Raw genomic sequence first — 13,123 nt, 5'->3', positions numbered from 1 at the left:
ACTAATCTTTTGAGAGGTATCGCGTGGTTTTTTGCTTGGTCGCTTGAGGACAAGCCCTTAAGGGACCCTGAAAATCCGCGCGGACATTTTTGTCAGGGTCCCTTAAGGGACCTCGAAGTTTATTTAAGGCAGGAAGTTTTGATTTTCGCAGGCTTTAAACTTGTCATTGCTTCTTTACCAAGTTTCCAGCCCAATATTACATCTATCTTTTGATTCTAAGTTATAGGCATTGAGATAAGAATTAACAAAGTTATAGCAATTTTAGTGAAGAAAAACTAAATTTTTACCACAGATTATGTTAGCGAAATCTACAAATAGAGTGCTCAATGTTCTAAAAGAACAGAGCAATAAGAATTTAGTAAAAACACTTATCTAATTTTTAGTTACCTTCAACATGCATGTTTCTTCATTAGTAGGTTTATTAGGAAGCAATATTATAATAGGTTCATCAGGAAGCTTTCTGATGAACCTACTGATGGAGAAACATGCTGTTGAAGACAACTAAAAATGGAATAATTGTTTTCACTAATATATATATATATATATATATATATATATATATATATATATATATATATATATATATATATATATATATATATATATATATATATATATATATATATATATATGTATATATATATATATTGTATATATATATATATGTATATATATATATATATATATATATATATATATATATATATATATATATATATATATATGTATATATATATATACATATATATATATATATATATATATATATATATATATATATATATATATATATATATATATATATATATATAAATTAGTAAAGAACACTTATCAAACTTTTTTCCTCAACTTGAAAATTCACCATTGCTGGATCATCAGGAAGAGTTACTAAATCTCAAAAGTAATTTAATTTATAGAAAAAAATATTTTACCGGAAGTTATAAATTATTATAAAAAATCCTGTAAAATATTTATTTCTATAAATTGAATTTTTTTTGAGATTTAGTAACTCTTCCCGATGATCCAGCAATGGTGAAATTTCAAGTTGAAGAAAAAAGTTAGATAAGTGTTTTTTACTAATTTATTATTTCTCTGTTCTTAAAGGACATTGAGCACTCTATTTTTAAAATACACTAACATAATTTACATACATATATAATTTACATATATATATATAACATACATATATAATTTACATATATATATATACATGTATAATTTACATATATATATATATATATATATATATATATAAATATATATATATATATATATATATATATATATATATATATATATATATATATATATATATATATATATATATATATGTATATATATATATTTATATATATATTTATATACTAGGGTGTGTCATACTTTTTTTTTTTGAATTTTACTTTGCATAGTTTAGAAAAGGGTGAGGTATAATATATTAAAGTTCAGAACCGTTAAAAAGATAAAAAAAAATTTTAGCTACCAGGGAGTCAGTGAGACTATTGCACCAAAAGCCCGGATGGGGAGGGGGAGGTAAAAACTTAAAAAACGGAAGTATTAAAAAAATAAAACTTACAAAACGTAAAAAAATGTCATCTCTTTTTAAAAAAAAGAAATACTTTTGTAAAAACAAATAGAGGGATTTGCCCCCTCCCACTGCCTACCACTGAAATTGTAAAGTTAGGTTGTTTTGGAACTAAAAATAAAACTTTTATATTGATCCACACAACATCTACTGGCATTTATTAAAATAAAGTACAATAAAGATTAATTCTTAAACATTGTCAAGCCAATAATGTTTTGTTTAGATAGATTACGTGACATCAACTTCTGTGACAACTCTAGTCCTTTAATCCAACCATCTCTTCTATCTTCTGTAAAAACATTTTCGCATGCCTGGGTAACTTTTTTTACACATCTTTCGACAGCTTGAGTGTGGCAACACCAGTTTGGTACAATCATTGGTTTAAATAAATACTTTTTGATGTCTTTAGTTGTTATGCAACAAGTCAAAAATGGTTCAAAAGCTTCATTCAAATCAATAAGATCCTTGAGACAAATTGCCTTAGTATTGATATCTGGTGTCCTTTTTGGTCTACCAGAGAGATCTCCTAGTTGTTCATTTTCATCACTTTCTCCTCTTATTTTAGAATATCAATCGACTGGTGTTGAAGCAACTTAAGCTTGTAAAGAACATGCTTTGGTCCTTCTGTCCAACTATGTTTAACTTTGATGTTAAACCAGACAGGAAAGTACATTCCTACAATTAACTCGACTAGTTTAAGAAGTTTTTGGGCTGCATCGCCTTAATTCCATGATGAGATACCTAAATTCTACATATTCTATTGGCTGTTGTTAGCCATCTGGCCATGTTAACAGGGTCAATTTCAAGTCCAAGTTGCTGAGGAACATGACCACTTCGTATAGCGTTAACTATTTGATAGCCGTAATACTGATCTGTAGAAAGGTCTTTAACCACATCATTACTTAAGTTAATTAGAGGCTCACCAGTTTTAACTTTACTAAAAAAGGGTTAATTTCAAGATTGGTTGCTTCATCAAGTAAGCTTCCAATGGGTCCACTCCATTTTTACCGCTTTTAGATTCTCCATCTAACAATTGAATTAGACGTTTGAGTGGTAATTCATTAGTGTGTAGAGCACATATAATCCAATTTAACTTTCGCCCTAATTTCAGCTCCATAAAGTGCTCCTTCCTCACAACCAGTGTTTACATCGGTAGAGTCTCCACCAATTGCTTTTAAGTGTACATTAAAGTTCCTCATTGCAGTATACTCAATAATCTTATCTGCTATAATTTCGCGTGGTTCTTTTTTGCTTCTTTAGCTGAAGTGAAATGAAATAAATACTTACCATCACCAGAACAAATAGTGTAATGTTCTTCTTTAACTTTAGCCGGATACTGTCTGTCTGATCCATCTACAGTTAAAAATACTTTAGTAAGATCTCTTCGTCCATCACAAAATATCCAGTCAATAATCTCTTTATTGCAATAATCATCAAACTGAGTAGCAACTTCATTCATTACTGTATCCCTAGCTCTCTGAACCTTACTGTGATCTATTATTAATCTAGTGTCACTTTGGGATACAAGTCCTCCATCTACCCATGCTGCAGTAGCTATGACTGCAGTTGCTCTTAAACCAACACCAGATCGAATACTGGCCAATGCAATATTAGAGATATCTTCATAATTTCTAGCTTTTTTTAAATATTTTGTACAAGGCTTTTGAATAGAAAAAATCTCATTTTCATCAGGTTCAAACTCTTTATAATTATCATGTTCGTTATCTTGTTCATTTTGAGTATTAATTTCTTCTTGTGTTGTGTGTTTTTTTCTCTCGTTTGTTTTTCTTCTTCACTTCTTCGTTTGCAACTTTTTGAACCTTTTGGACTCCATCAAATCAGCAGATCCAAGTTGATATAAACTAAAAGATCCAATCTTTCCTCGTTGGGCTAAAAAAAAAGGTAGCAACATTTTGCTTACAACTAGGCAAATTAAAATAACATTTTCTTTTTAAAATAATCAAAGAGATCAGTAAAATATTATTAAATTTGATTTTCAGCTTTACTAACACTTTTATAATGATTGTCGTATATTCACTCATACCTTTTATATAAACCAGTTCAATAACTGGTATTTTTCTCTCCCTTGGACAGATGTAGGTAATGTGGGCACCAAATTTACAGTCAGGAAGACAGCATTTCTCAGAACAAAGAACTATTTTATAGTTACACTCCACCAAGTCAAATAGTTTGTCAATAACGAAATTAAATTTTTGTTTTATAATTTCACTTGCTTTGTTTTGAGAAATTAGACAAGCTTTGTTCCATGCGTCTTTAAGTCTTGTTACCAAATTATGTTTTAAACAAATTACGGGAGGCACAAATAAAACACGGGCCATTTGCCATTTTTCTGAAAGTTTATAACAAATATCCTGGATCAACTCAGAATTACTATAGTTTCTTCTGTTTAGATTGCTTGTTTCTCTTAAAAAAATACCATATCTTAGTACATCTCTCATTGTTGGCAGCTCAGCTGTTGGCAACTCTTTTCCAGATCCCAAATATTGACATAGACAAAAACCATTTTTCCATCTTGTTCCAGTAGCCATTTTAATTTTAATATTAGTTTTTATCTAGAAATTTTTAAAATTAGAAAGATATAAATATGTATTATAAATATATAAATATATATATATATATATATATATATATATATATATATATATATATATATATATATATATATATATATATATATATATACATATATATATAACTTGCATAATAAATGTTAAGCAAAATTCTTTTGAATAAAGTTTTGTGTGTTCTTCAAATAAAATGTATAAGTTAAATTACATGCAAAACTTTGCAAAAATACTAACTTTTAAGTATTTTGTAAACCAAAATTTCTGAAACAGTATAACTATTAAACGAATTTTGCTTATCCTGCTATAATTTCCTTTGATGAGGTTGTTGTAAAGCAGATATTACTCTAAAATATTGAAATTAACCCTGAAAATATAAAAATATCAAAAATTCACAATTTTTTGCAATTTTCAACGCAGTTCCCTGGTAGCTTAAACTCATTTAAATTCAAATTTTTTGATAGTTCTGAATTTAATATGTTAAGCCTCACCCTTTTCTTAAAAATGCCACTGATAAGTATGAATTTTTAAATTTTGACCATAGTATGACACACCCTAACAAATCATAAATTTCTTAAAAAATTTAATCGTTCTTTTCTTATATAAAATATAAAATATTTCAATAAACTATTATTTGAAAACTCTTGCTATCATAGTATAAGTATTTAATGAAAAAAAAAAAAAAAAAAAAGAAAATGAAAACCTTGCGCAGCATTTGGCTTACACACATGCAAAGAACATTGAATGGTAATTTGAATTAGATTAATCATTAAAGCAAATAATAATTTTAGTTTTTTTCTTTTTAAATAATAATTTTAATTTTTTTCTCGAAAATTTTTATTTAATTTCTCGAGAATTGAGAAATAAAATTAATGACTTTTTCTCGAGAAATTCTGGAGTAAGTATTCTCGAGATTAAACACTATCCTCATTAGATACCAGTAATAACATACTAAAAATTTGAGTATGCCACATAGCTCTTAGTTACTTATCTTGAACAACAAAATTACTAGTCACTCGCCTAAAATACATGTTTTTCTCCCTCAGCCCCGGTGAAAAAAGTCGTTTTTTACATTTTTGAAATAAGGAAGAGTTGTCTGATAAAAAACAAAAAAAAAATTTTGGCGATGTGTTGCACGGTCTCAGAACATGTTCCTATGTACCGTGACGTATTGAAAAGAATAAATAAGATATTATGTCGAGTAATTGCAGCTTAATTTACGAAAATTCGAACAATAGAGAGCAGACACGTTTTAAAGCTTAGAAAATTATTAGCTGAAACTTTTTTTTTATTTTTTTTGTTATTTTTACTATCATTAAAAACTTTTTTCTTCTATTTTCTTGGTATCGTTCAAATTCGTGTTATGGATATAAATCGTATCGAAAAATTATTCTCTGAAATGCTTGAAAAGCAAAAAATCGACATCCTAAACAAAACTATAAAATTATTAAAAGTGCACGAAAAAATATTTGCTTCCATAACAGCTGCAAACATAAAAATTATTACTGAACGACTTGATAAGAATGATAAAGATAAAATTGGTAACTCAAATAAAATAATTGCTTTTACAAACGAGCTTGAATTAACAAATAAATCCGTGATGTTGTTGGAAACTGAATTCAGTAAATTGCAGAAATTCATTTACGCAAACGATGATATTATCTCAGGTAAATTAGAACTACTGAAGAAAAAAGCAAAAGAAATTAATAACAAGATAAAAGATAATAGTGAGATCACAAAAATAAAAAGTAAACATAGAAATAGAAGACCGCTCAAGAAGAAATAACTTGAGAATTGACGGATTAAAAGAAAGTGAAAACGAAAATTGGAAAGAGACTGAATTAAAAGTGCAAAAATTCTTCGAAGATTTACTTCGATTAAAAAATATGAAAATTGAACGGGCCCATAGGACTGGGATTAGAGACTCGAAAAAGATTACAACAGTTGTTATAAAACTTCTAAATTATAAAGATAAAGTTGCTATTTTAAAAAACGTCCAAAAATTAAAAGGAAAAAAAGTTTACGTTGATGAAGATTTCTGCGCAGAAACAATATTGATAAGAAAAGATCTAAAAGAGCGAATGAAAAAGGAACGAGAGCTTGGCAAGTTTGCGATAATATCTTACGATAAACTAATCGTTCGTGAGTGGATTCGAAAAGGAAAGTAATTATTTTTTTTTTATTATTAAATTTATATTTTTAAAATGAAAACTAATCGATCATTTAGGAATAATTTTGATTATAGCGCTTTTAATAATACTGACAGAAATAATCTTGAACCTTTCCTAATAAACAATTATATACCATTAAAAAATCAATCAGATCTAGATATTAAATTTCATAATAATGAGGAGGGATTATTAAATATAAGTCCTTATTACCATAGTTCAGATATCTCAAGTAAGAGAGACTGGTTTTCCTAGGGACGCCATGTACCTAGGGACACTCAAATATTTTGAGAATTTTGTATGAGAGCATAATATTTTTTGCATGTGGCAACACTCCACTTCTTGAGGTCAGTTGACAGCCGAAGTATCATCGTGTCGGTGTGAAGCGTTGCAAAGTGGTGATTAAAAATTGATTTTACAACTCTTTTACGTAAGTTTTTTAACATTTTTCTTTTTTAATTTCGCCCTTATAATATTAATTAATTTAAATAATGTATTTAACTAAATATTTCTTAGTTTATACGAATACATTATTTTGTTTGCATGAATATTGCGTTAATAATCTCTCAAATCCTAACCTCAAATTTTTAGTCGGCGTTTTTTGTCAATTTGGCGCCCTGTTGTACCAAGGGACATGTCCTTAGGTACAACAGAGTGCCGAACTTCTGCATCATCAGGAATTATTTGTGTTTTTATGTACTGAAAAATTAATTTATGAATCGTGATGAAATCAATAATATGATTGTGACTTTTGTGCAGTAATTAATAGGAAATAACAGTTGTAATTCAGTTTATGCCAATAATAATAAATAATTAAAGTTATAGTTATAAGTTATCTTTAGTATTTTTTTATTTTCATTCTAGATTTTGTTCGTCATGCCACCCAGCAAGAAACAAAAAACCCGGCAAGATCCAGATAAAGACGTTGTGGAGAAGGCTGTGAAGGAAATAATTGCAAATAAAAATACAGTTAGAGGTGCAGCAAAAAAATATGGAATATCGAGATGGATGCTTTGCCGCCAAGTCAAAAAATTTAAGGAATCTGGACCTGAAACTCGTATGAAACAAATTATGCACATTGGAAACTTTTTACTCATAGCGAAGAGTGTTTACTGTTTGAGTATGTTCAAAAAGCTTTTCAACTTCATTTCGGATTAACAACAAAAAAGCTGAAAGAACTAGCTTTTCAATTTGTCAAAATAAACAATAAAAAATATCAGGAACAGTGGGAAAAAATCAAGAAGCGCGCAGTGAATGACTGCGTACATTCAAAATCAAGTTTAAGGAAATTATATCATTAAGGAAACCTGAAGGGATTAGTTTGGTCCGGGCTACTTCATTTAATCGGGAAAATGTGAAGAATTTTTTCAATATATACACCGACATTCAACACCGACACCACTTCGACCCGTCAAGAATTTATAATGTAGATGAGACGGGAGTTTCAACTGTGCAGGTTTGTCCAAAAGTATTTGCGAAGAGAGGAGTCGATGACTTTGGGTGAGCAAGGTATCAAAGTAACGATGATTGCCACAGTGAACGCGATAGGAAATTCAATTCCACCTATGTTCATTTTTTCTCGAGTCAAATATATAAAAATGACAATGATGAGAGGAGCTCCTCCAGGATCAATTAGGGCAGCAAATCCCTCTGGCTGGTCGAAGGAAAGGACATTTAGTGAATTTTTGGATCATTTCATAGCACATGCTCATCCAAGTAAGGATAATCAGGTAGTTTTATTAATAAACAATATCGCGAGTCACATTTCTATTGATGCTATTGGCAAAGGCAAAGAAAATGGCATTCATTTGGTGACGTTTCACCCGCATACTACACATAAGATGCAGCCGTTAGATAGAACCGTCTTTAGTTCATTTAAAACACATTACAATAACGCTGTAACCAATTTAATGATATCATCAGAAAACGCAGGAAAGCCTATTACTATTTATCACATTGCAGAATTAGCTGAAATGGCATACACAAAAGCGTTTTTCACCATCCAATATAATAAATAGTTTCAAAGTTTGTGGCCTCTATCCACTGAATCCCGATATATTTTCGGAAGAAGACTTTTTGCCATCAAGCCGCAGATGAAGATTACGAACCCAACGAACCTTGTAATGACTAAAGTATTTTTTATTCTGGGAAAATTGGTATCACTCTTTTTGACCTATAATTATTAACTGTTTTATTTTAAACACTGTTACTTCTTAATTAAAGTATTTTTGTCCTGGATATGTTGATGTTACATTTTTATCTATAAGTTTTAACTATTCAAAATATATTGCTGCTTCTCAATTCAATCATTTTTTGTACTGGAAAAATTGATCACTTTTTTTTATCTACTAATGTTAACTATTTTAAATATAATGTTTATTTACAATTTAAATATTTTATTGTTCTGGAAAAATTAATCTCACTATTTCTTATTTATTAGTGTTAACTAATTTAAATAATATTGTTACCTTCACTACAAATAGCTAGTTCTTTTAACGATCTATATCATTGTTTTAGTTTCCTTTCAGAATTTTTTACAGGTTCTTTTTTATTTATAATTACTAGCTCAATAGAAGCCAATCTGAGTATTCGATTACCCAGCGTCCCTAGGTACAACCGCCGTCTATAGGTATAACCACCAATGTCCCTAGGTACAATCCCATGTTGTACCTAGGGACAAAGTCAGACCTCATTCTGCGTCTAAAAAAAAGTAATAAAAAATTGTATTATAAAGCAGAGATTCTCATCAAAAGTGCACAAAGGACCATATTTTCATATACAGTTTTCAAAAGTTCAATTATATTCACCGATGAAAAATTACACTCATTAACCTAAAAACATCCCAAGGAGAACCAGTCTCCCCTATTACTGCTAACATAAATTCAACTGCATTATCTATCCTTCACCTTAATATAAGGAGCCTCCAAAAAAATTTTGAGAAAATTAAACAGTTTTTATTTAGTGTCAAAATTAACTTTCAAATTATGCCTAACCGAAACATGGTGCCGCGATAAGGAAATTGAAAACAATTCTAATTTCCAACTTAATAATTATAAAGTTTTTTATCAAATTAGAGACTCTGAAAAAACAGGTGGAGGATTATGCATTTTTATCTACAACACGATTTCAAACTACGGAAAATTATTTTGCTGTTATGCATGATTTTGAATTGTTATCAATTGAAGTTTTAAACAAAGCTTGCAGTTGTACACGTCTTATAAAGACCGCCTTCTGGTAATAAAAAAGCATTTAACAAACAGATTAAAAGTCTTATTAAAAGCGAAGATTTGTGTGGCAAATGCGAGATTTATGTGGCAATGCAGACAAATGTGGCAAATGCAAGATTTATGTGGCAAAGATCGCTTACTTCGTTTTTTAGATTTACTTGAATACAAAAACAAAGACGTCAGAACTTTTTTCAATATTACGTTTTAAAATGGATTTATTCCAACTATAAATAAACCTACTCGAATTACAAAAAGTACTGCTACTTTAATTGATCAAATTATAATTAATAATTTCAAAAACATAAAAATTAAAATTGGAATAATTATTACAGACAATTATCTGATCATTTTCCGGTTTTTATAACAGCACAAAAATCGTTAAATCAACCTTCTAAAAAAGTAAAAACTAAAAAACGAGTAATTAAGGACGCTTCTCTTGTGACATTTATTAGCCTTTTATTGACAAAAACTGGGAATCTGTTATGAAAACAAAATATGTTACAAAATATGAAGCTTATGATAAATTTTATCATAATTTTACCATATGTCATGTCACTACAATAAAGCATTCTCAATAACAACTAAATTTATTAAAACAAAAACTTTACAAAATCCCTTGATAACACCCGGAAGCATATTTTGAAACCCTATACAGACTCAGAATAGGCAGAGATATGCGCAATCTGATTCGCTGATTTTGAAAGAGAGGCATTTTGCGCGTATGTTTTAATCAAAACAAATGTCAAAAAACATATTGAATAATAAAAGTGAATTTGAGTAATTTCATAAAAAACCAAATAATAACAGCAAAAAAAAGTTATGATTTTTCTATCCAATTTTGTGCAATATAATAAAAATACTTATACAAACCCTCACAACTCAAAACATCCGTAATTTTCAGAATTTTTTCTTAAAAATAAAGATTTCAAAAAATAAGTTTGTTTTTCTAATTGTTTTTCTAATTCTAAGATATAAAAAAGACAACCATTGTAACAAACTATAAACCAGATGGTGAAACTTGACTATGCTGTGATTCTCATACAATAGATTTTTTTAAACAGTTTTAAAATTTATTTACTAATATCAATAGACTATAATTAACTTGGTATAATTTTTTTCAAATTAAGTTCCCATTTATCCAATCATTTAGCAAGAAAAGTATTTTGAAACAATAGCCTAAATTCTTTTTAGAACTTTACACTTATTACTCCCATATATAAATTATATACAACACTAAAAAAATTTGAGAATATTGCTTATTGGTTGTTATAGCTAGCCCAGATGATTTGCAACACTCTTAAATTAAAAGCAATTGTAAGCAAGAGCAAATTTAGATATCCTTTGGTAATTTATAGTAATAAAAGATCACAAAGCATTGTAAGCTATTAGAAAAAATCTATAACCTGATGTCCACATGTGTGTTTTGATATAGGAAACTGATTACTGAAAAGCAATAACTCTCAACTTACCACACCTTTATGAAAAACTAAGTGTAAAAAGGTAGAAACAAGAAAGATTGCAAACATGCAATTTCATGTTGTTGTTTATTTCAATTTCAAAACTCAATACATTTTTGTTGATATATAGCCTTTAACCTGAACAAAATACTCATTATTGTATTCTATAATTAATATAAAATGTGTTTCCTTTAATAGCAACTGACGGTAAATAATATTAAATAAAGCAACAAACTTTGATAAATTTTATAAATTTATAATGCTAATAATTTATTTTACATTATATATTCCAGAAAAAAAAGAAAATATGTCTGCTCTAAAAAAATTAGAAAAAAAATCTTAAATAAAATGCACTTCATATTTACAATTTTTATTCATAGTTTTATTATGTAATTTTAGCCAATAAAAACAAGTGTTCTTTTTTTAAATTTCTGTTAATATCTCTTGTTTATTAATATAAAAACAGAGATGCGTTATGTTTTATTTTGATGTAATATTAATAACTTTTTTTTAAAACTTGCTACTTCAAATGTAAAAGCTAATTTTGATGAAGTTATTTTTATTACAAAAATTGCCATAATTCACCTTTATTTGGTTAAATTTTTTGACTTTAATACTCAGTACAGTTTTAATGTTCAGTGAAAAAACAAATATCACTTTTTTTGTTAAATTTTCCAATAGATTTTTATCCAATTTATTATTCAAATTATTTCCATTAGATTAATATCCAATTTTCATCCTATATAATATATATAAAGAAAAATATTGATGTACGCCTTATTAGCCTTCTCAAAATTTAGGTTGAACAGTAACTTCTTCAGGGTTCATAGATTTATATGGAACATGTAAGCTAGTTTGGCAAAACATCTGTAAAAATTTTCTTTTTCCAAAATTTTAAATGTTAAACTGTTTATAATTAGCAAGTTGGTATAAAGATGCAGTAACGAGCTTAGAACAACCTCTACCTCAGCTAGTTTTGCAATTAGTAAAAATTTTCTATTTTAAAAAACTCTAATTTTCAACTCTTTATAATAAACATGTAAATCAGTTTATAAATAAAGTTCTTCCCCAGTAGTCACATAAAACTTCACTTCAGTAGTCACATAAAACTGCATATAAACTTTGTATGCAAAAGTGCTTCACTATAAGTCTCGTACAACATAATTATATAAACTATGTATTTGAGAATGCTTTAAGGCCAAGAGCATATTTTAAGAGAAACACATTTGTAGATTTTTTCAAATTTACTTCAACACATTTTTTTTTCGTTTCTTAAAATTAACAATAGATAAAATCTTCATCACCAAGATAAACTTTATTGAAATTTTTACGAGTGAAAATTCTCTTGTACAAATAGATTTTGATACATTTTAAATACTCTGAAGAGTACTAAAAAAAAATGAATTTCCTGTGTTAATAGTAACACATGACTTGTATTGATAAACTTAGTATATCATAACTTTGAAATTTATTTCAAAAATCTGTTTGTTTTGATTTTCATTATATTTTTCAACAAAATCGCACTTGCCTCTCTTTTAAAATCAGCGAATCAGATTGCTCATTTTTCTGCCTATTCTGAGCCTGTATAGGGTTTCAAAATATGCCACCCGGAATCATAAAATCTTCGAAAAAAAAGCAACGATTGTATGTGAAGTTCATTAAAAAAAGAAGTATTAAAAATGAAACAAACTATAAAAACTATAATCGCCTTTTTGTGACGATTGTAATGCGCTCAAAAAAGTTTTACTATAGTAGCCAATTGCTAAAATACAAAATTGATATACAAAAAACTTGGAACATAATAAAAGAGGTTATAAGTAAAAAAAATATGAATATTCGTCGTTTACCAAAAAAACTAATTATAAATGACTGTGAAATTATTAACGACGCAATAATTGCTAATTCGTTTAACTATGCATTTGTTAGCACAGGTCCAAGTTTAGAATCAAAAATAAATAAAAGTAAAACTTGCTTCAAATTATACCTAAACTCTAATAATAATACAATGGACAATAATATGCTAACAGAAACAGAATTGCTTGATGCCATATACTTACTTAAACCAAATAAAGGTAGTGGAGTTGATGATGTAAGCAGTAATGTA

General features: G+C 27.9%; 1 long non-coding RNA gene across 1 annotated transcript; it reads left to right on the top strand.

The window, feature by feature from the left end:
- Window positions 1-5,766: 5,766 nt before the first annotated feature.
- On the top strand, window positions 5,767-8,752 carry LOC136079897 (uncharacterized). The gene is made up of 2 exons (XR_010638316.1): window positions 5,767-6,765; window positions 7,200-8,752. It is a non-coding gene; the product is annotated as an uncharacterized LOC136079897 (long non-coding RNA).
- Window positions 8,753-13,123: the final 4,371 nt, after the last annotated feature.

The sequence above is a fragment of the Hydra vulgaris genome, chromosome 04, assembly GCF_038396675.1.
Source record: "Hydra vulgaris chromosome 04, alternate assembly HydraT2T_AEP".
NCBI lineage: Eukaryota > Metazoa > Cnidaria > Hydrozoa > Anthoathecata > Hydridae > Hydra > Hydra vulgaris.
This window is presented reverse-complemented; position numbering and strand designations above follow the sequence as displayed.